Genomic DNA, 25,587 nt, shown 5'->3' with positions numbered 1-25,587 from the left:
ACTACTGAGGTCGCTGACATGGAGTGCCTGGCAGTAGGTGGCAGCACAATGCACCTAATATGGAAAACGTATGTTTTTGGGGGTGTCCGGATGCTTCTGATCACACAGAGTAGGTACATTTCTCTGTGTAGCACAGGCTAATTACTCAAATATGTACCCATTTCCGAACATTTAAAGCTTCTTGCCATTAATTGTTCAACTTTCAAAACTTATGATCTCGTCCTTCTTCTTTGGTCTTTAACTATCACGTTGGCTATCAGCAGCTTGCCAAGCATTTCTGTCTCCGGCCTTTTTCTTGAGTGCAGTATAGGTGGTGGAACTTGTGTCGTCCATGAAACGGTTGATGTATACTAGACTAGGTTTGTCTCTTGTGTTCTTCCTTTCTGGTGTCTTTCAGCAACACCTTTAATGACACCATAATATCTCAGCATATGGCTGACACATGTGGCGTTCAATAAGCTTTAGGAGACATAGCTGCACGCTATCTACCCTGCAGTGCTTCAGTTCGCTTAATACGTTCTTTTCACAGAAAATCTTGAGTCTGCTGCGATAGAACCACATCTCGAAGGCTATCAGCTTTTTTTTCCAACCTCCTCGATTGTCCGTATTTCACATCTGTACAGCGGCACACTCCACACAAACTCTTCATGAGGTCTTTCCTCCGGTATTGGGCTATGAAACGAGATGTGTAAGGTTCCTGCTCTTGTTGAAAGCAGCTGTTGCCTGCATTATTTGGCTTGAAATATCCTTCCTTGATCCGCCTGAGGGTTGTTTTACTCAGTAGGAAGCAAAAGGATTCTACGGTCTCCAGTCCCTCATTGTTAAGTGAGCACTGGGCAACGGTATTTTGTCTGCTCATCTAGATTTTTGTCTTAACTTTATTAATTTGCATGTTAGGAAGAAATGGGTCTGACTTTCATCTGCATCTCGCTTCTGTAGTTCCGCACATTCACATAAAACTGTAGTATCATCAGAAAATCTCAACATGTCTGTTATCTTACCTTCAATATAATTCCTACTACAAGTCCTAGTGTGTCCCTAAATTTATCCAGAGTCCTCCGAATGTATCCGCTGAATAAGATAGCAGAAAGTGAACAGCACGGTCGTACACTTTATTTAACAGTGGCTTGCTCTTGATGTTATCCGCTTCTTATCACAGCCACCTTTTCTCTGTAAAGTTACTGCAGTACTCCTCTGTTCTGATACATTACGGCATTCCCTCTCTCAGCATCTCGAAAATCTATCGCTAGACTGCACCTTCTAATACTTTCTATTTGTCGACGTAGGCAATATACAGTGTCCTGTGAGGTATGACCAGTATTCAGAGATGCGACAGGAACTGTCATTCGAATCAAAAGAGACCAGTAAACATGAACTCTACTCGTAGCTTAAGATCTGTAAGCACATGTTTTGTGGAAGAGACGTGTTTCACAACAGTGAAGCTGCACAAGTGCCCAAAGTCTGAAGGTGAGCACTTTACAGCCTATATTTACAGGACTTTTTTTTTCGTGATTTGGGACATACTTACGCCCCTCAAAATATAGAAGGCCAAGACGAGATTTTGTTACACTATCGAAGGAGAAGTGCTCATTGCTGCATTTTAGAACCCACGTTTAGTAGACGGTTAAGCTTCGAATGATCGTTCCTGTCATACACCTGAATACTGACCATTCCTCCTACGACACTCTGCTGCATTCTTGGCTCTTGCTTAGTCTTGTCTCATGTATTAGCCGTAACCCGAGTACTGGTTCTCGTGTGCCTACAGTTCCTCTAAAGCCAAATTGATCTTCGGTATCTTGTACACCTATCCTTTCTTCATTCCGCGTTACAATGATAGAGGTCAAGATCTGGGTGGGGTGTGTTATTAAATTGAGGGTTCAAAATTGTTCGCATTCGTTTTCAGATACTTCCTTTTGTGTTGGTGCTGTAACTATTCTTCGTAGTCTGTTCGGTGTTCCCTGGTTTCGTATGTAATTTGTATGAAATGGAACAGTTCTTCATGTAGCTGTTGTCTAGCAGCCTTGTCAAGTTCTGCCGGTTTATCACCATCTTCAGCGGCTTTCCCATGTTTTAGCTGCTTGACTACGAGATAAAATTGATCACACGGGGTACAAACTCCCTCCTCTTGCGGATTGCTTGCCTCAGCGTTCTCCATTTCCTTACCTTCACTATTTCTTGCGTACGGCTTTTCAAGGCATTAGTTCCACCATTCTAGTACATCTTTATGATCATAGAACAAGAACAAGATGAGGGCGTAGCAGGTGGCTTAAAATATATTAAAGGGTTACGAAAATATAATCCACTTATTGAAACAGATATAACACGTTCACGTAGTGGCAGAGTGAAAATATCCCGATGACACACCAAACATCGTGTGCAACATAAAACAAAAAATTACAATAGACGTGTTATTAAATGCCATGACAATAACAGTCTAGAATAATCAATTACAGAAGATTAGGAAAAGAAAGTGTGCTGAATGTTAGAAGGATGATGAAGCTACTGAATGTGGAGATATAGGAACTGCTGTTTTTTTACTTACAGTGAGTTAATCGCTGCTACCAGAATGCACCACGACAAAATATTTCTCGTGTGAGGGTATATCCATGGAGTCTAGGCCCCTCTTCTTCAATGGATAACATCAATACGGCCATTTCCGCTTGGTAAGTAAGGGCCAAGCAACTGTTAGAAGATCTTCACGTGGTGGTGTTGTTGATGATGCGGTCTCCCGTTTGAAGTATGATGAGATGCAGGTTCCCACGGTAGTCTATCCTGTGAGAGTCTCTTTGCTTCTCCATAAGTGCAGCAGCCGACATTCATTTCGATCTGCTTACTGTGTTCAAGTCATCCTCTACCTGTACAAATCTTACAACCCTTCCACCTCCTCTCCCCACTCACCCTCTCGCATCACCCTGTTAACAACATAAGATCCTATGTAGTCGCACGATGCATACTAGAAACTGATCCCAGCTCTCAGCGAATTGTGTGATAAAAGACTTTTTCCTCCATTTCGATTCATTTCCTCCTCGCAAGTTACAAGCTGTACCCAGTTTATCTTCAGTATTCTCCTGGAGAAATATATCAAAACTATATATTCCATTTTTTCTTAACTGTCTATCTTCATGCGTTCCATTCATGTACATGGCTACACTATAGACAAATACCTCGAGAAGACTACCTATAAGTGAAATTTATATTACAGGTTAACTAATTTCTGCTTTTCAGAAACGTCTTTCTTGCTATTAACGTCCTGATGTTTACATGTCTTCCACTTTGCTAATAATCACTTAATTTTGCCCAAACAACAAAGCTCAGTTTACTTCTCTCAGTGTCATTTGTTAATATTGTTCCACCTTCAACTCCTAATTCAATTCTACCGCATTTTCTTATCCTACTTTTACTTTTGCTAGTATTTATTGATAATTTCTTTTCAAGACATTACTGATTTTGTTCAACTGATAATCAAAGGAAATTGGTGTATCTTACAGAACTGTAATGTCATGAACTCAATTAAAAGTTTTATTTTTTCTCCCTGAGCTTCAATCCCCATACCTAATTTTTGTCTACTTTCCGTACTGCTTGCTGAATTGCTAGGTTACAAACGTATCTCACTCCCGTCCTAGCTGCGAGATTCTGAGACCTTTATAATTGCACTTTGTTTTAGGCACAGGTTTTGGACCACATCACTCCCTGTATTTTATCCCTGTGACCCTCAGAATGGAATTCCTATCGATTTACTTTTGCCTTGCAGCAGTCTGTCTTCAGAGCTCTAAGGTCGGAAATGACTTACTCGTTCCCATACTTCCGCGAAACCTCCGCTACCAATGTCTTCATTAATTCGTATTAGATTTTTCGTGACTATTCCGTTAACTTTGAAACTTGTGAGCATTTGGTCTGTCTGGGAATGGGATTATTACATTTTTTTGAAAGTCTGAGTGTATTTCGCCTGCTTAGGATGTTTTACATGTCACGTGGAGCACATTTTTCAGGTTTCCTACCAGTGATCTGAACAATTTTGAGACACTGTAGTGTACGCCAAGAGTCTTTCTTCAAATTGTTGCTTTACTGCTGTGTGAAACTCTTTTTAGTGTACCATATTTCACTTCGAATCTTCATCCACTTCCTTTTTTAAGTTGGTTTACTTTGTAGGGCCCATTCGTACGTTAAATGCAGCTTTCAGACCGCTGTCCTTTCGTTCGTAACGGCTTGCCAGGTAAGTGTTTGATATTTATGCATTTGAATCTCTCTCCTCTAACGGTTTCCATAATTTTCCCATATATGGTATCTAATTTTCCGATTGTTACACACGCTTCTATTGCTTCGCATTTCTTCTGCATCCAGACTTGTTTTCCCGTTTTCATATTATTGCAAAACTTATTTTTATGTGTGTGTATTCGCATTTGAGGCTTCATTTCCTGTTTTTTTTTTTAATTTTCTTCTTTAAACATAAAAGCAGCAGCTGGTGAATTAGGCCAGAATTCTTTTGGAAATAATATTTTTTCTCATTTGATTCTCTACTGCCCTCGCTATTTCATGAGTTCAAGTTTTCCATTTGTCTTGTAATGCAATGCATTTCTCACTGGGTTTTGGATTTACCTCGGACCATTTTTCCAGATTTCAGTCTTTCTGCATCTTCTTCAATTTCAATTAGCCGTTTATATCCAACAAAGTATCGGTGTAGGCCATAACTGCTCCTGGAAAGAAAAACGAGTTTAAAATCTGGTTTTCAAATCTCTGTCTTGTTTATGCACAATCTGAGAGGCTTTGAAAAGATAGGGAATAAGAGCAAATGGAGAATTCTGCGTCATTTGCGAATCCCCAAACCACATAACGCTTGTAACTGACACAGTTCTTCGTCGGGTGGTAGTATCATTTTCTGAGTCTATACTAGCACTACTGAAGGCGAAAAGGCCGACATACGTAAAATCTGTATCCCGTACTTCAGTTGACGTATACAGCTCAACTGAAGTACCGGGTACTGGTGCTAGCTAGATGAAAACAGCGACATGTGTAATGTTGATGTGAATTACCGACATTGGTCAGTGGAAGTACAGAATACACATGTTATAATTGTCGTTATTTCCCATTCGCTAATACTAATTAGTATCATATTCTTCAGTTGACCTATATAGCTCAACTGAAGAATGGGTTACAATTTTGACCGCTATTGGTTTTCTTGACGACGATGGCAAAACTATGATAAGTTTCAGTCGATACTATTAGTATCGAAACCAAAAAGAGTTGTATCCCATACTTCATTTGACCTACATCGGTCAACAGGTAGCCAATTTTACGTACGTAGATTTCCTCGTTTTCATTAGAAGTAGTATCTTTTTCTTCAGTTGACCTATATAGGTCAACTGAAGAATGGGATGCAAGTATCATGTATGTAGATCTTCCCGCATTCGCTAGTAATACTGTCTACGTAAGAACAGAATGTTACTAGTAGTAGAGACGAAAGAAACAACACCTTTAAAATTTGTATCCTGTACTTAACTTGACCTATACAGTTCAACTGAAGAATAGGATAGCTATGCTAACGAAAACGAAGAAATCGTCGTACATAAAATTCGTAACCCATACTGCCATTAACCTATACATATAGACTGAATTTCGAGATACAACTTATATATACTAACAAGGGAACCTCCCCATCGCACCCCCCTCAGATTTAGTTATAAATTGACGCAGTGGATACGCCTTGAAAAACTGAACACAGATCAATCGAGAAAACAGGAAGAAGTTGTGTGAAACTATGAAAAAATAAGCAAAATATACAAACTGAGTGGTCCATGTGCAATATAGGCAACATGAAGGACAATATGGGCAGAGGAGCGCCGTGGTCCCGTGGTTAGAGTGTGCATATGCGGAACGAGAGGTCCTTGGTTCGAATCCTTCCTCGGGCGAAAATTTTACTTTCTTTATTTTCGCAAAGTTATGATGTGTCCGTTCATTCATTGACGTCTCTGTTCACTGTAATAAGTTTAGTGTCTGTGTTTTGCGACCGCACCGCAAAACCGTGCGATTAGTAGACGAAAGGACGTGCCACTCCAGTAGGAACCGAAAACATTTGATCGCAAGGTCATAGGTCAACCGATTCCTCCACAGGAAAACACGTCTGATGTATACGACATTGGTGACGGCATGTGCGTCACATGACAGGAGTATGTTGTCGACCCACCTAACTTGCACACTTGGCGAATGGGTTAAAAGTTTCTTCTACCTTGCCCGATTTAGGTTTTCTTGTGGATGTGATAATCACTCCCAAAAAAGTGATGAAAACATAAGAGTTTGTCACATAAACTGCAACAAATGAATGCAACAGTTTCACAGTCGTACAGTTTTCCCTGTGCTCTGTCAAAACATATGTTTTTTACGTTTTCAAATGTTTCCGTGTGTAGACCGTCAAATCCTGCATATATCCAAGCAAATCTAAACATGTCCTGGAATTTTGGAGAGCGAAGTTGATTATGTGTGAGTGCCTGAACTTTAATAATTGTCTGAAAATAAAAAATTAAACTCTTCACTCTAGAGAAGATTTGAACCAAAGACCTCTCGTTCCGCAGTTGCTCACGCTAACCACGGGACCATGGCGCCCGCAAGGTAACACAATCCTAGATGTTACCTACCTTGCGCATGGCCTACTCAGTTTGTATATTTTGCTTATTTTTTTCATAGTTCCACACAACTTCTTCCTGTTTTCTTGATTGATCTGTGTTCAGTTTTTCAAGGCCTATCTCTGTGCCAACTTATAACTAAATCTGAGGGGGGTGCGATGCGGAGGTTCCCTTGTAAGGTATTCTGTGCTACCACTACTTGTATCCTTTTTTGCCTTTATTTTTTACAGAAGTACCAGGACTGAAACAAGCGATATCCATAACATTATGGTCGAAATATTTCTGGACGTTATATATGTGTACCACTTGTTTCTCTCTCCTGCATTCCTCAGTTTCTGAACACTTGTCTCAGCTGTTAAATCTCTTTAGTATATCATCTCTGGATAATTCTGACATAACTGGTCAGAGCAGATGGGTTGTATCCCGTCCTTCAGTTGTCCGAGACTTTTTAGATACAGACATGCTGCCAGTATGAGGACCTAAGCGCTACATTATTGTGAAATCAGTGACAATGGAAGACTCTCTTTCCCATACCATACACTAAGTCATCAGTAATGCCTATGCAGTAATAATATTCCAATATCTTACATACTACCTGTTAAACATTATCACTACTATTCAAATTCTGAAGTTCTTTTGACTCTGAAGTAAAACAGTGCTCCATATAAACCTCTTGTTCACTGCAATGTCTGAAAATTCTTACCAATTATTATTATTAATAATGTAATTTCTAGTGTATAATGTTGTTTCTAGTTTAACCAAGCACCTAACACTATCGTGGTTGCCTAGGTGGACGGTGCCAAGATGGATAAAGAGGAGGAGAGAGTAGCTGAGGGTCTCCTGGATGCTGTCAAGATGGAACACGCCTGTCAAGATTTACAGGAGGAGGAACCCAAGAGTCACATGGGTGCTGCCAAGATAGGTGAAGTGTGTGGAGAGACTGTGGAAGGGGCAGATGATGGTCTCGTGGATGCTGCTGAGCCCGTATGTGGAGATGAGGACGAAGGGGCAGCTGAGAGTTTCGTGAATGATGCCAAGATGGAACAAGCCCATCAAGATTTAGAGGAGGAGGCAGCTGAAAGTGTCATGGGTGCTGCCAAGATGGGCGAAGCATGTAGTGACAATGGGGAAGGGGCAAATGAGGGTGTTGTGGATGTTTCTGATATTGACATAGCATGTGGAGATGAGAAGGAAGGGGCAGCTGAGAGTCTCGTGAATGATGCCAAGATGGAACAATCCCATCAAGATTCAGAGGGGGAGGCAGCTGAAAGTCTCATGGGTGCTGCCAAGATGGGCGAAGCATGTAGTGACACTGAGGAAGGGGCAAATGAGGGTGTTGTGGACGTTTCTGATATTGACCCAGCATGTGGAGAAGAGGAGGAAGGGGCAGCCGAGAGTCCTGTGAATGATGTCAGTTTGGAACAAGCCCATCAAGATTTAGAGGAGGAGGCAGCTGAGAGTCCCATGGGTGATGCCAAGATGGGTAAAGCTTGTGGAGAGATTAAGGAAGGGGAAGATGGGGGTCTCGTGGATGCTGCTGAGCCAGTATGTGGAGATGAAGACGAAGGGGCAGCTGAGAGTCTCGTGAATGATGCCAAGATGGAACAATCCCATCAAGATTCAGAGGAGGCGGCAGCTGAAAGTCTCATGGGTGCTGCCAAGATGGGCGAAGCACGTAGTGACACTGAGGAAGGGGCAAATGAGGGTGTTGTGGATGTTTATGATATTGACCCAGCATGTGGAGAAGAGCAGGAAGGGGCAGCTGAGAGTGTAGTGAATGATGCCAGGATGGAACAAGCCCATCAAGATTTAGAGGAGGAGGCAGCTGAGAGTCCCATGGGTGCTGCCAAGATGGGTGAAGCTTGTGGAGAGATTAAGAAAGGGGAAGATGAGGGTCTCGTGTATGCTGCTGAGATTGGTGCAGCATGTGGAGATGAGGACGAAGAGGCAGCTAAGGGCCTCGTGAATGCTGCCAAAATGGAACAAACCCATCAATATATAGAGGAGGAGGCAGCCGAGAGTCTCATGGGTGCTGCCGAGATGGAGGAAGTCCATGTAGAGGTGGTGGAGAGGGCAGCTGAGAGACCCTGTAGCCAACCCTCGGGTGCCGCTTGCACCCACTGAAAAAAATGTTCGTTTGTTCCTAAAGTTCTTGTTTGTGTTCGATTTTGTTCTGTTTTTTTTTTTCTTTTGTCGTTCAGAGTTTACTTTTTTTCTGTATTCATTTAATGTTGTTTGTGTTAATTCATTTTTCAAGTTTCATTTACAATCCTTGGTTTACTTAAAGGAAAAAAATAAATTTTTCGTATTTCACCAACTGTTCTCTTGTTTTTTAGTGTACATCTGCAACAATAATAGTTGCCGAATTGAGAGTACGTTTCATTTTCAGTTTATTCTATAGGTGACTCTCTCCCTGTCGTTACAATGATATCATCAATAGACTAAACCCAGGGCTCAGGCTAAGGCATTTATGAAGCTCATTTCAGTGACATTAACTTCTGTATTGGAAACACCACGTAATGCCTATTTACGCAATATGATTTTATAGTTAGAGAAGGTTAGGTAAGAAGCCGTAATACGTTGGTCCGATGTCTCTAATGACTCTGGGTAGCATCATGGCCTAGACAATTGTCCGCACTTGTGACCAATCTCTGTGAGTGTATTTCATGGCTGCAACACGTGTGGGAGTGCGTTGGATGAAAAATGCCGAAAGAATATTGCAGAGATTGCTGTAATCTGTTCTCCCCTATGTAGCTAACTTCTTTTTCGTAGAAGCGTACATCCTTCAATCTGAGAGTTGACAGATTTGCAACATTTTGTTTATGATCCCCCCTGCTTCTCCACTTAGTTTCTTTGTAGCTTGTTTAAAAATACTGTCATGGCATGCCGGAATATACAAACTGTAGTCAAGCTGCCATAGTCTCATTACTTTCTGGTACGATTCTGCGCTAATCATAAATGCGCAATAAATAGGGTTGTTTCAGTTTTCCTCTCGTTTTAACTCGGGAAAATCCCTAGAGAGGAGAAATAGAGTAGTAGTGGTGCTGTGGGGAAAGTCCAAATTAGAGCACGTATCCGTCTCTGACCAGCTTCTCATCTGCGTAGCACGGTAATATGATACGCTATAGCGTGAAAGAAATGTGTCGTATGCCACTCAGCTTAATTATGCAACTCATTCCTATCCTCAGTGAGTATTCTTGCGTTATGTGCTCATCAGTAGTATGTAAAAGGACCCAGTTATTTACGGTTTTAATGGGCTACGAAAGTACGTGCGTGAGCAATAGAGATTTTTTCCGTATGCTACACCAACGTGTATTATTTGAAAGCTAATGTGTCGTGGGAAAACAAAGCATACAACTTTGTAAGTACATACAGTAGGTGCTGGGCGTGATGTACCATCTCAGTATGCTAAATTGTCTCATTTAATTTAGTGCAATGGATATGGAAGTGTCCTCAATAACTAATTGGTCGGGTTTATAGCTGGGCCGTAATACAGTCACATTAAAAGTCTTAAGAACTCAATTGGGGCACCATACGCCTACCAGAAATTGTGGGCAATCAGAACGGAGACTGAATATTTACAAACGGTACACAGAGAGAGCACACATACCCACTGATTGCAGAAGTTAAGCAAGTATGCGTAATAACTAAAGGAAGGTGAGCTCATCGATATATAAGCGTAACAAAATGCACATTGCACAGGCCAAGAAAGAAGAAACCTCATCGTCTATGTAGTTGTGACCACGTGCGAGCGTAGTAGAGATATTTCATATATCTTACTCACAGCTACATCGTCGACGCATCGACTACAACGCACACAAAAGATTTATATCAAATTCCCATTAACATACGCACACTGCTTTATCTGAAAGCTATGCAAAAGGAGCGGTTCCCATTGTCTGTACAGTCATGTGCACATGGCTTTTTTAAGACGATGGTATGCACATTACGCACCATTTAATAGGTCTTGATTCCGATAAAATTCACACAGTAATATTCTTTCTCAATGTATGTTTTCACACGCATGCTGCCTTAAATGAGAGTCATTGATAAACGATGAGAGCTCATTTCATGTGTAGCCATGGTCACGTGGTACATGGAGAACAGTGGCATACAGTTTACTGACGGTGAGATCATTCTTCATTGGAAGAACGTTCACACGATAATACTTTTATACTGTACACACGAAAACACGCAACTTATTCGGTATGAAATGTCCGAGTTAAAGTGAAAGCTAATTGTCTGTGCAGCCATCAACGACAGCCCATGGAAGGCAATGACTGATACGTTTCACACAAAGAAATCATCAGTTGATCCTATACAAACTGCTGGAAAAATAAGAGAGGAGCACCTGTAATTAAATAATGATAACATCAGCAGTCCTAAAGCTAAAGGCTAAAGGCTAAAGGCTGATGAATCAATGATTGCACGATGGAAATTCCATCAGACTTTGCTCTCCATATTGAACTTACCAGAAACATAAAAATTAATGTGCATTATAACACTTCGCTACTATTAACAGACTTACAAGAAAAGTGATTAATCAGTTACTTTTGTAAATAACTCATTCACGTGTCTTAGACAGCAACCTGAAGGTGACGCTCTGACGGAGCGACCGTTCACTTAAAAGACGAAGATACGATGCCCATCGTGGCATACAGATGAGGCAGCATCGACTTTCTGTTCCACGGTAGAATAAATTGAATCATTTCCGCGACCAACCATGGCACAACACATTCCAGACTACTGTATATCTCCGTCATACCTATTTTGTTTGCGTTCTTTCCCAGGAACATAGGTAGTTAACAACTTCACATTACACATGCATTTATGGATGCATCAGCAAACATGCATGCTCTTGACTCACTCCACGCTATCTACATGGTAATAAAATACTGACACATAATGGAAAAAGGGTGAATGTGCACTAATTAATAACTAAACCTGTTATCCACTATCTTCCTCAAGAGTCTACTGGTACACTGGATAGGTAAAGTTATTAAAAATATAGTAGTACTGCTACAATTAAAAATGAAGAAGCACTTGTATAATGCAAGTAATACCAAAAGCCGTAGTAATGTAACAGTACATGTGGTAGCCTGTCAGCATTAATGTAATATTGTAACTATCATCTTATACAGACCTCACATGATTTGGTTAATTAATGTTTTGATTAAATGAACCTCCTCCTTCCATGATCATGGCCAAATGGTCATTTTTATCCGCTGCATACAAATTCACTGTTACCGAGATACAGAATTGAATCGGAGTTCGATACAGACATGTATCGAGATATTATGGTTCTGCTACATCTTATTTATTCGTTAGGTATACCAGCTGTGCTGATCTCGCCTTGCTAATCGTTTAAAATTAGAGTGAGGTTGCCTGCGTACGCCTAACCTGCACTCTTCATCAGCAGGAATGTAAGGGGTTTATGGGTCAAGTGTGCACACCATTCCTTCCTCTGAAGACGGTAGGTAGAGACTCCGAATGTGGCAGGTGGAGGTCATGTCCCTGCCTAAGCCGTGCCTATTTCTGTCATTTCATAATGTCTCAGCGCTCCAGTCTCACGCAAGTGATTTACCAGCCATGAAAACTGAAACAGCCAGTCAGGGTACAGTATTAAACTTGCCTTTAAAGTGAAACTGCCAGTCGCTCTCCTTGTTCTCTGTACCTTCTAATTGCCAACAATTCTCCAAATTAAGTATTACCTGTATTTTTAATGGACTGTGTTAAGATATTGATAATATTGGTGTACCTTACAGTACTTCAGTGTCTAAAATTTATTTATTATCTATCGAAATGCACATTTCACTATAGCTGATTAAATAGCAAAATTCGTAATTGTACACATCTCCTAATTGTCTGTGGTAATTAACAAATTACGAAAGGATATTGGCATTGCTATTTTAGATCTACCTGAGGCAATGAACTCTCTGTACAAAGATCGAATGTTCATACCCTGACATGTTGTTAAGCACTTTCATAGAGGGTGAGGGAATGGAAGTTTTACGCTTAAATGTAATCTATGTTACTGAACGCTAATACTGTTTGTATTACTTTAGAACTTTAACATACATGTGGTAACGTGTTTAACCATGAATGTTAATTTTTATGGCACTTAAGTACACACGCTACAATTGGAATGATACTTTTCGACGAGATTTCTAATGCCTTGTATCACTTGCACTACATATTATCTTAATATACAAAGGAAATTTTATCATGTTCCCAATACAGTATGCAAACACCCAACATGTCCAAAGGATAAGATCGTGTAACTCCAACCGAGGCCTAAAACCCTAAACGCGTATTCTCAAATTAACTGAAACAGTAATAATACATCTACAACTGTGATATAACACGTGATGTACTAAAATAACTTGCTAAGCTCGCAGCTCATAGCTTTTGTTAGCTATACAAGAGACTGAGGCCAAAAATCAAGCTGATGAAGCATCATTTTAGGGGAGAAGATTACCGTCTCATGACAAGACCATTAATGCACTCTATCGCTAAAACTACGTATTTGCGTAATACCAAAGTGTAACTTTGCGCTGCACTATTAATACGTGTAAAGAAACGAAATTATGAAAGAAAGTGGTATTGTACGTTGCGGATAAATGAAATTTTTAACGTGAATATTTTGATCACTGAAGCACTTTTGCAAGGAACAATGGATCCTAAAATTCGATATTTCCACGGGTATTTGTCTGTATTATTCTTCACAGTACCTTTGGCTGATATGTTGGCATCACTGATATAACATGCATGTTTATCAACGATTTCATGCCGACTTTTGTAAAGAAAGCAAGAGTTGTATATATTATTTATCAAAATACGTAGAACTGTTTCCGAGAAGAATACAAAGCACACATGGCACATGATCTGACTCAGAGCTTAAAGTGCACTTGTCAGTGGGAATATGTTGATGTTTCTATGCAAGTAAACATTTTATTCACACAGCTAAATCGTGCGCATTACTTGAGAAAACTTATCAACTAAAACCAATATCAAAGTCAACTAAACGTGTTAGTAAGCCCCAAACAAAGGAATCAACTGTATTTCCCAATGGACAATTATAACAAATAGCCTCATGTATTACTACGTTCCGGCAAATTTGTAATAGATTACCCAATGTTACAGCAAAACTGTAAGAAATTGCCCCTTACATCGCCTAATTTACAGCAAAGTTGTTACAAAGTGCTCCAAAAATTTGGCCATTACAGCAAAATTGTAAGATGTTAGCACAAAATCCGCTCTGCCACAGCAAAATTGAAAGAAAATTATGCTATATTACAGCAAAGTTGTAACAAATTGCTCAAAATATAAGAAAATACCTTGTACTTCAACGTGTTATAACAAATCCTAACAAGTTACGCCAAATTGTAACTAACTGTTCTACAAATACACATGCTCCACCTAAATTATAATAACTTGTGGCATACTTCAATGTGCTACTCGAAAACTATCGTAAAATACCCTACACATCCCCATGCTGCATTAAATGGTCAGAAGCTTTTACTATTTATTGTACCATGAAGTAAACACCATTTACTATAGCTTTCTGTAAAATGACGAAGTATGGTGTGAGAAATGTCTTGTAGTCTCCACTGTGCGGTAACATGTCAGCATTATCAGCAAAGGATGGCAAATGTTTTCTACTGCAAGATAATGTTGACTCCCCGCCTTGGGGATCACTATAACGTTTGGATGGCCCTCATATTGAGTTGAGACAAAGACTAGTTTAGACAAATAAAGAGTTTTGAAGTGGAAATAACGGTGTTTAGTGTAGTGCTAAAATCAAAAAAGTCTTGTACACTAGTGCACTCTAGCAGTAACTTAGATCAGTAGTTGTGTCATGTGTGTTTATGATGATATAGAACAATTATCTACACACTTCGACAAATAATACAAACATTCCTTGACTTCTTCAATACATGGTACAAAGATCAACCTAAGGTCATTCGTTAACATGTGACTTACATTAGCAGTGACAGATGCAAGTTATGTATACGCCACAGCTGCCAGAAGCTATCCGACTTGGTTGCCCCCTCCTCAGTACGGCTCCAGACACTGCTGTCCCACCTACACACGCGCAGTACCCTGCCAGCCCTGCAGTCAGCAGGTTTACTTCTGGGGACTGTGGCGGAGAAGTGCTGTGGTTACTCGCATCTGGTGCGCCGCATTCTGCCTCTGTCTTTGTACGTGCACTTGTTCACGTTTATTATTTCTATGAACTGTGAAGTGGCAGATTCACTGGTTTCAATCACATCTGAAAGTATACCATTTATGAAACCTCCAATATGATTAGTGATGACTAAAGCTTGGGAGTTCGTTTTGCAGTGGAGGGCCGGTCAGAGTGGCCGAGCGGTTCTAGGCGCTACAGTCTGGAGCCGCGCGACCACTACTGTCGCAGGTTCGAATCCTGCCTCGGGTATGGATGTGTGTGATGTCCTTAGGTTAGTTGGGTTTAAGTATCTCTAAGTTCTAGGGGACTGATGACCTCAGATATTTAAGTACCATAGTCCTCAGAGCAATTATTTCTCGCAGTGGAGGGAGGAGTCAAACAGGGAAACTGCATCGGTCTAATGCCTAGGTACTTAATTGATGTGACTCGGCCAAGCGCCACTCTACCACTGCTGTACTCGAATTTAAATCACTGTTTTCTCTACTCGGCATTAACTTATATTTTTCTACGTTTACAGCAAGATATCATTCATCAAAAAAATTAGAAGTATTGTCTACGTCACCTTGTATCCTCCTAAAGTCACTCAACTTCGACACCCTCCTGTATACCACAACACCAGAAAACAGCCATACGCATATTCTATCGAAGACAGCCAGACCATTTATAAGTAAATGTGTAGACGATACGAGCGTTTCTATCACACTTGAGTGGAGCATTAGTGACGATAGCCTTGTCGCTGATGAACACTGGCCGTGGTCGAGAACGTGCTGGGTTCTTTACTTCAGAAGTTTTTGAGCCACTATTGCAGATGCTCATACCTTCATTAACAGTCTTCAGTTGACACCATGTCAAACATATTCCGAAATACTCTGAATATGGAAACTGTATGTCGCCCTTCACCCGCGGAACCTAGGACTTCATGCGAGAAAAGGACAGGTTTCGTATTAGCGACGCTTCCGAAATGTGTCTATTTGTGGACAGAAGCTTTTCCGTCTCAAGGAAATTTACATTCAAACGAAGAATTTGTTCAATAATTCTGCATAAAACGTATGTTAGAGATGCTGGTGTGTAATTTTGTGTGTGGGTCCTTCTAGCCCTCTTGCATACAGGAGTCACCTGTCTTATCTTGTAGGCGTTCGGGGCCCTGCACTGGGCGAGCGGTTTGCTATAAAAGAGAGCAAAGTAAGAGGCCAATACCACAGAGTACTGTCCGTAGAGGTGCAAGGGGAAATGTAAGAAGGAGAAGAAGAGTGGAATAAATAAATGACCACGCTGTTTAATGACCCAAATTTTATTCCCGTAATAAACGGGAGAAGAATTTAAATGCTGGAACATGAATCAAGTAAAAGAAAAAAATTGGTGAAGGAAGAGCAGCAAGGGAAATTTGGAAGTTGACCAAAACTGAGGTGGGTCGCTGATCAAAGATGACCTGGAGACTATGGTAGCCCAGATGTACAGTCGTGTTCAAAAGTATCCGAAAGACCTGAATTGGATTTCGCCTGATTCACATGCAATCCGCATAACGCAGCTGTCTAGCAGTTCCTCTAATCGCTCCTCGGCATAGTCGTTTGACTATTGAAAATCGTTCCGACACGTCACCATATAAAATAAATAAAAATAAAATGGAATAAAATATTAATGATTAATTATTCTGTATGTATGATGATTGGTTGTAATTGGTATTTGCTTATCTGGAACGTGGACGTTTAATTATTCGGTATCAGACGCTTGACAATGGCTATTTGGAAAAGGCAATGTAACTCGTAGTTGACCGTGAAATAAAACTGAAATAATCGGACTTCGTAATTAAATCGTTTCCAAAGACTGCTGCGGTAGGTACGGACTCATGATCTAATCTCAATATTACAATGATTTGCCAGCCATGCCAATACGTCGTACAGAGGTGATTGTCTACTAAACATAAAAAGTTACACAGTTAGTTAAATCAGATATATTCAATGAAATAGCCTACAGTTCATAATCCTACTTACTTTTATAAATATAAATTCATTACAGAATCGAGTGCCTAGTGTGGTTGCAACTCGCAGTATTCTTCTATAACATGAAAATATGGCGGTGTGCCAGACAATAAAATAAAATACGTGCTTCTCGCACCACTTCTACCTGAGCTCTCCCTTCTCTTAATCAAACATAAGAGTAACGTAATTATTCTTTTGTCTTTATCAGCGACACAGCGCTGCAGTTGTGTGCCATAGGCTTTATTTATTAGTCACTGATTATTTATTTAATTAATATTTAGCGTTTCTGCGGAAACTCACGCTTGGCATGCAAATGTGCCTTTATATTGCCCCCTGAATTGCGAGGCGAAAGGACACACCTGCAAGCGAGCAATTCACCTAAAGGCACAAGTAAATCTAAGTTATCTACAACTATTCACATGACTTACATTACACACATTATACACATTATACACAAAATTTGAATGACGCGGGTGCGCCGTAAAAGTTCTTATGTTGGCAGATAGAGTGCGCGCATGCGCAGAAGCGTCTGTGTGACTCCGGCAGTGCCGTTATATCATACAGTTAGATCACGCGGCACAGTAATGCAGTTCATATTGTTCGTGTGCCCGCGTATCTTAGTCGTTGCACAAAGAAAATATTCAACCAAGATTACATATGAAGACTACATTCTATGACAGGTAACTTAGTTTTAAATTTACAATATTTGTTACATCACAATACAACTCAGATTGTTGAATGTTCTTAGTCACATAGTATTGTTTTGAAATACTTCAAAGAAAAATGTCCGTATGTTTCAGGTGCGTCGACCTATTCACATCGTGTCATTATTACAGTTCATATTCATCTGCTGCACAATAATTTTTTCACAGGTTAGTATCATCGTTGTATAACAACGTGATTAAAACATAAGCGTGTCCATTTCCATTTCCATTATAGTCGTTGTGATGCAGTTCATTGTGACAAAAAACATTGTTTATTACAGATCTGACGTGACCCGTTAGTAATTGGTCCACGTGCAGTTCGTTTTTTACATTCCGTGGAAGCTTGGTTGCAGAACCTCGGACGGCACATAGCTGGCGTGGATCCTAGGACAGTCCAGGTAAGAGTGTCCGTCACATTTCGAGAACATTTCATTCCCTGAAGTTCCAACCAAAATTCTTCCACCCGTCGTGTTGTTTTCTGGACAGGCACTTTGTGTCCGTTTAATCCAGTTAACATCTTGAAGTTAGGTACTGTAGTATTGTCACTAGACGATGCACGAATTATGCACTTCACATTTTCAGTTTTTTGCTGAATATAGCTCACCTAAATGTTCGTAGTTACTAATCAAAGAAATGGTTCATCGCGTTTACATAGGTACGATGCATAATGAATGTCATTAACAGTTTCTTTCACATAGGTTTCTGCGTAGTTGCAGAGTTAGTAATGTTCATTAATGTCCGTGAACAATGGTTCACTATGCAATGTCCTTTTGGCACTCGTTTTGTTCAAATTTCTTTTACATAGTAACAGTTACATTATACATCATTGAAAGAGAAGAAAAAAAAATATAAGTAATCATACATACACACGTCACATATTTTCTTAGCATAAATATAATACAGTTTCACATAAACATGTTTACATCATTATTACATAGCTATGGGTTATTACATTGTGTCACATTTGATTACATGAATTGCAGATAATTACGTCCTCTTTAAGGGTTTTGCTGGGATTTTATCGATGTTTATTTTGTGATGTCATCTGAAATTAAGATAGGTTAGACACAACATTCATTACATCAGTAGGCAAGACCAGGCATTTTCACTACTCAATAAATATTCAAAATAGTAAGAGAGAAAATGTTTGATTCCTCGCGTTTTGTGCGTGTGTGTATAGTGTCTGTGTGGCCTTGACTACTGATAGATGCTTTTCGTGTTGAGAGATGTGCGTCTAATCTATTTCTCAAAGTAAAAGTTCGCTTCACAGATGACGTCTGTCGGTTCGTCAGGTGTCACACCAAGTCAGTGATACCTACAGTCACAAATGTTCCGTGAAAAAATTAATATATCATTCACTGCTACGTAAACATAAATTTTATTTTAATATTCCGTCTTCCAGGTGGTGGCGCGCGCTGAAAGAAGAGTTCTTCTGCCTTCAACTGCGTCACTGGAACCGCTGAAATGAAAATTTCTATACTACTTACTATCTGTGTTGTAGCAACAGAGTTTTTTGGAGTTGCTTAGCAATGTTTTGATGGATGTGACTTTGACATTATTCCGCATGAAATGCTCTAAGATCTCGGTGTGCGTATAGCCCAATAATTTTGTTAGTTCTACGATGTTGTAACAAATACGCACCAGGATGCGGTATGTTAACAATTATATAAGGTCCTTCATATAGCAGACGCCACTTAGCGTTGCGTCGTTTGAGTGCTACAGATTTATGATGAGTACGAAGTAGTACAAGCATTCCTACCTCGAATTTTTGTTTTCTTTTTATTATGTTTCTGTGATGTTTGTTTCGTATCTGTGCGTGATGTGTCAGCGTAGTCAAAACTTCTTTTATTTTCTGTTCAGGTGTGATTTCCTTGTCTGACAACTTAGGTAATGGTTCTATCCACTGATCGTTCTGTTTGCAATTGAACATGATCTCGTTAGGTGTGTAATTTGTATCGTAAATATTTAAGTTATTGTGTACGTCTTCGAAAAGACTTAGGTAGGACACCCAATTAGTATGTTTTTGATGAAATATAGGTCCTCATGAATCGGTTTAATTCTCGGAAAAGTCTGTCAGTCGCGTTACATTGTGGACTAAACTTTGAAATAGATATACTTTTAATGTTATTGTCCTTCAAGAAATTTCTCCATTTGTACCCAGAGTAGTATGCTGCATTATCTGACAGAATTGCTTTAGGTTTTCCCACGTGCGTCAGGTAATCACTTGAGAATCTTCGTATTATAGCACTTGCAGTGGCGGATTTTAAAGCATAAAGTTTTACATGTTTAGAAAATATATCGTAAAAAGCCAAGATATATTTGACGCCTCCAGAGCTTGCTGGATGCGGTCCACTGATGTCAGTACACAGAATTTCCAGGGGTTTATTGGGTAAAATAGAATGTAAGTCTGTCTTTGTGGATAAATTCTGAGGTTTTGATTTTTGACATATGACACATGTTTTCAGTTCCCTGTAAATTTTCCTTCTCATATTGCTAAAATAACAGTATGTGCTGAGCTTTGCTAAACACTTCTTCGTCCCATAATGACCCCAAACTAAGTGTGTGTGCCAAATTAGATTACGTTCAGACTCTTTGGGAATGCATACACACCAGTTAGTAGCATTTGAATGTCGGCGATAAAATAACACATCATTGTGTAACTTGTAATACTTAGTCAAAGGATGATTGTGTTTTTCTACCAGTAATGTTATTATCTTATACCAGTGAGGATCAGATTTTTGTAATTTAGCAGATGTTTACTGTTCAAAAGTGGTTGTGGCAAAAAACGTCTGAAAAATGAACATAGCCCAAGGAATGATTTTAACTGCTTTTTAGTTCGAGGACTAGGAAAGTTTCTGATAGCATCTAATTTACTGGGATCAGGACGTATGCCCTGTGAATTAATGATATGTCCTAAATATTTTATCTCACTGCAACCAAACTTTGATTTTCTAAGATTGGCTGTGACTCCAGCTTGTGCAAATTTTTCTAAAATTCTTTGAAGTGTGTGAAGGTGTTCATTCCAAGACTGTGTAGCTATCAGTATATCATCAACATAGTGTGTGACTGTCTCAACTAAATCATCGCCAAGCACGGTATCCAGGGCTGTAATGAATACCCCAGAACTGACATTCAGTCCGAAAGGTAGAACACAAAACTGATAGGTTCGCCCCCCGAACATAAATGCAGTATATTTCCGAGAATCAGGAGTGATACTCACCTGCCAAAATGAATTAGCGAGATCTATTGTGGAAAAATACTTTGCATCTAGAAATTTCTGTAATTGCTCTTCTAAATTTTCGGGTTTTGTGTGAACTGGTAGAATTATTTCATTAATTGCTCGTGCGTCTAACACTAACCTGATGCTTCCATTTGATTTTTTGACAACAAGTAGAGGACTACAGTAAGGTGAGGTGGATGGTTCAATGACCTTCCAGTCTAACATTTGTTTTAATTCTTGCCACACAGCAGGTCGTTGAGATAACGGTACGTTATATGTCTTGTGGTAGAAGATCTTGTGAGGCTTAACTTCAATCTTGTACACATACGTGTTGATAACACCTATTCGCTTGGCAAAAACTTGTAAATATTTGGATAACACTTCCTGTAGTTTTATACGTTCATGTGCACTGAGAGCTGTAGCTTCATTTATCTTATGATCAAGCAATGTTTTCAAGTCCATTAGCTCTGTGTCAAATGAGTGTGTGTGCGTGTCTTGAATGTCATTGTCAAGTACTAACTGAACCTTGTACCCTGTACAGTGTTTGTCATGCTTTAGAGTTCTCCTGTCCAAATCAATAATAATTACACTGCCTCTATCATTTAAAATACATTTACCTTTGGAGAAGTCTATAAAGCAGTCCTTCTCGCTCATAATATCTATTCCTAATATGCAATTTGTCACAAGGTTTTGTACAACCAGGAATGGCCATTGTACGGTTCCATTACCTATTTTAATGTTTACAAAAACTTGCTTCGTAACCCTACATGACTTATTACCTAGTGCAGTAGTTATTTTACAGTTTTGGGCAGGAAACTCAGGCACAGGTTCCAATTCACACATCTTTTTATAGAAATTAAAAGACAAAACGCTCACAGCTGCACCTGTATCTAGAATAATAGTAGTTGGAATCCCACCTACTACACCAGTGGTAGATGCTAAAACAATTTCATTTGTGTTTGAACGACATTGTGTACTGTCTTGTAAAAGTTCATCTGATATATTGTTATTGTGGTTGTATCTTATAAATAAAACAGGTAATTTTTGTTTAGAATTATTCGGCATATCATTATTCTGATGTTCAACTGTGGTGTCAAATAACTGATTAACATTGAAGTCGCCCCCCAAGAATTCCTCAGCCACGACCTGGGGCATAGAAGTGACTGTTTCTAGTTTGTTGGATTAGCATTTGTACTAGGTACTGACACAGATTGAGGTTGTGTGTCAGGTGTCATTTCTATTATATTCACATTCGGATATTGCCTATTGTGATCTCCAAACTTTTGCGGTTGTTGTTGCTGTTGCGCATTATAACTTACCTGTCGGTCATAAGGTATGCTCCAATTTTGTCCTGGTGGCTGCTGTGGTAAAGCAGTGTTTGAATGAAAGTACTGATCGTTACGAGTCCAGCCTTGACGCTGTCTTGGCTCGTAGTTATTATTATTTCTGTCTCTGTTTGTGTTTTTGTTGTTGCCTATGTATCCGTTGTTACCGTTGTAGTTATTACCGCGGTGCCTTTTGTATGGATTGCCGCATGAAGTGTTATTACTGTTGTAACTATTGTTTGTATTGGAATACGCGTGTTGATTTTGATTTCCGTATTGAGACGGCATGTGAGTTTGCTGTTTTTGTTGTACCGCGTATCCAACTGTGGGCGCGCCAGAATTGAGTTGGCAAGCCTGCATGTTTTGCATTCCACTAGTGTAAACATTGTGGCTGTTGTTTTGCCGCGCGAAGCGCTGATCTTCAAGTAACATGTCAACCGAATCTAAAGCTGTTAGAAAATAATCTGAATCGTCATCCGGGATATGTAGGAGTTTTTCTTTAATGTTGAAAGGCAATTTGGCCTTCAACGCACGGAGTATATCGCGTGTTGCGACTGGTTCGTCTAAAAAGTGTCCCATGTTCAAGTATTTTTCAAAATATCGGCGTAAGTTGCCATTTTTACTGTTAAAAGTTTCAGGTTCTAGAATTTGTCTTCTGAGTCGCTCCTGGACGGATTGCGACCAGAATTTGTTCAGAAAAGCACGCTCAAACTCACTGTACGTGGTACATACGTCAGCTTGACTGTATGCCCAGACAGCTGCATCGCCTTGGATGTAACCGACAATATATGAAATCTTTTTCCGGTCACTCCAAGTGCGTGGAAATGCGTTACTAAAAGATTTAAGAAAAATCACCGGATGAATGGTTCGTTTTTCTGGGATAAAAATCTGAAATTGCCTGTGTTTCATTAAGCTTTCTTCTTCCTTCGCATTGTGATATGGATTTGTTCCACTGTAATTACTGCAATGTTCAGCTGGCGAGTAATTACGATAATGTTGGTGTGGTTTACCATGATAATAGCTTGTGTTTGTGTTTGTACATCGTGGTATGTGTTGTAGTCGTGGTGTGTTTTGTTCTTGTGTGTTTGTCGTGTGCGGTATGTGTGTGTCATACTCGAATGTATATTGGTTCCTGAACTGTACATTTTGACTGATATTTTCGTTACATTCAGACTGTGGTCGATCGGTGAATTGTGTCATTGGTCCAGTGACGGATTGTACTGCGTCACTGATCAGCTGTTTGTTATTAGTAATGTATTGCGCTACGGAGTCGTGCACAATTGTTGGTAAATTTTCACGTAGGCATCTATCAAAATGTTTGTCTTTGTTCACTACCCAATCATGAAATTCTTTATTAATGTTTTGAAAATGAGCTGTAGCATCAGATTGTAAGATGTCAGTCAGGTGTTGTTCAACATTGTCAAATTTATTCTGTACGTCAGTAATTCGTTTTTCAAGGTTGTCGTGTACTGAAGGATATGTTTGAATTTGTTCAGTAAGAACTTCACACGTGACATTAAGATTTTTTACTTGTGTCTGTAAAAGTGCTACGTCAGTTGTAGTCTTTTCTTGTGTCGTATTAAGCTGGGAAAATTTAGTACTGAGTTCAGTCATCTGTTTGGTCAGTGTGGCGTCTATAAGTTCCACACGTTTACATAAAGTGTCATTACTCGTCTTGAGTGCTATGAGGTCAGATTTATTCGTCATTTTGTGTCTGTAAGGTTGCCATGTTTTCGGCGTTCTGTTTCATTATCATTTGTAACATGTCGGCAATGTTTACCGTTTGCAACGTCTGTGCCCCCGCCACGTCATTAGACGTGACGTCATTCATTAACATGGGCTCTGACTGAGACTTTGAAATTTTTGTGGTGGACGGCCTATTGTCAAAATTTCCGTCAACACTTGCGTCAATGTTTGATAAATCGTCACTACCGGTTGCTGTCGTAAAGTCATTTTCTAACATTTGTCTCTCGTCCGAGTCGGATTGTGTCTGAATAGTACGTCTTTGCTGTTCCATTTTTGCGTATTGATTTCTAGTCATTACCATGCCACACGTGATTTATGTTTCAAGAAAATATTTGACACTGATTTTAAAATGAAATGCAGTTGAGCATGAATCGCTCGTAGCAACAATGGCTGTCCCGTTAATTTAAAAATATAAACTGAATTTGAGATTATTGGTAATGGCTGCTGGCCATGTTACATCATATCGTACAGAAGTCGGCCATATTGTACACTCGTGTATTGGTATTGTTGGATACGTTATTGTTTAGGAAAAAGTGCTAAGAATGAAATTTGTTACTGAAAACTGTTATGCGCGAAAGAAACACTACAGAATTTACTGAAAAGCTAATACACTGAATTATACGTCTGGTCAAGCCTGCTAATGCAAAGATGCTGCGTCTTACCTTATTTTGCTGGAAGCTTCATTGCGTCTTCCGGCAAAACTTTAGAATTGGAAAATATCTTCAGATTTTCATTATCTCTCATACATTTACGTCCAGGTCCAGAAAGTTGATTTTTTGACATGAAACAAAAAGAACAATGTAACAAATGACAAAAAACAAGTCCGACACGCAGTCGCCAATATAAAATAAATAAAAATAAAATTGGAAATAAAATATTAATGATTAATTATTCTGTATGTATGATGATTGGTTGTAATTGGTATTTGCTTATCTGGAACGTGGACGTTTAATTATTCGGTATCAGACGCTTGACAATGGCTATTTGGAAAAGGCAATGTAACTCGTAGTTGACCGTGAAATAAAACTGAAATAATCGGACTTCGTAATTAAATCGTTTCCAAAGACTGCTGCGGTAGGTACGGACTCATGATCTAATCTCAATATTACAATGATTTGCCAGCCATGCCAATACGTCGTACAGAGGTGATTGTCTACTAAACATAAAAAGTTACACAGTTAGTTAAATCAGATATATTCAATGAAATAGCCTACAGTTCATAATCCTACTTACTTTTATAAATATAAATTCATTACAGAATCGAGTGCCTAGTGTGGTTGCAACTCGCAGTATTCTTCTATAACATGAAAATATGGCGGTGTGCCAGACAATAAAATAAAATACGTGCTTCTCGCACCACTTCTACCTGAGCTCTCCCTTCTCTTAATCAAACATAAGAGTAACGTAATTATTCTTTTGTCTTTATCAGCGACACAGCGCTGCAGTTGTGTGCCATAGGCTTTATTTATTAGTCACTGATTATTTATTTAATTAATATTTCGCGTTTCCGCGGAAACTCACGCTTGGCATGCAAATGTGCCTTTATAACCACTAGAATACATTGCTCTGTATCGCAATAACTCAAGCTGTAAAGTAATACCACGATACTACAAATATCAGGGAACACCTTTTCACAGATAAAACTGTCCTTAAGGCTTGTAAGCGCACATTTATTACGATAAATGATATACCTGAAATGTTACCACTCTCATTATTACGTCAGATACGTAATGCACGTAGCAAGTTCGTCGTATTCATGATTTCCTCTTCAAAGTAACATACCGTACTTATTATTTAACACCAAATGA

Source organism: Schistocerca nitens, chromosome 7 (assembly GCF_023898315.1).
Source record: "Schistocerca nitens isolate TAMUIC-IGC-003100 chromosome 7, iqSchNite1.1, whole genome shotgun sequence".
NCBI lineage: Eukaryota > Metazoa > Arthropoda > Insecta > Orthoptera > Acrididae > Schistocerca > Schistocerca nitens.
Note: the sequence above shows the minus strand (reverse complement) of the source record.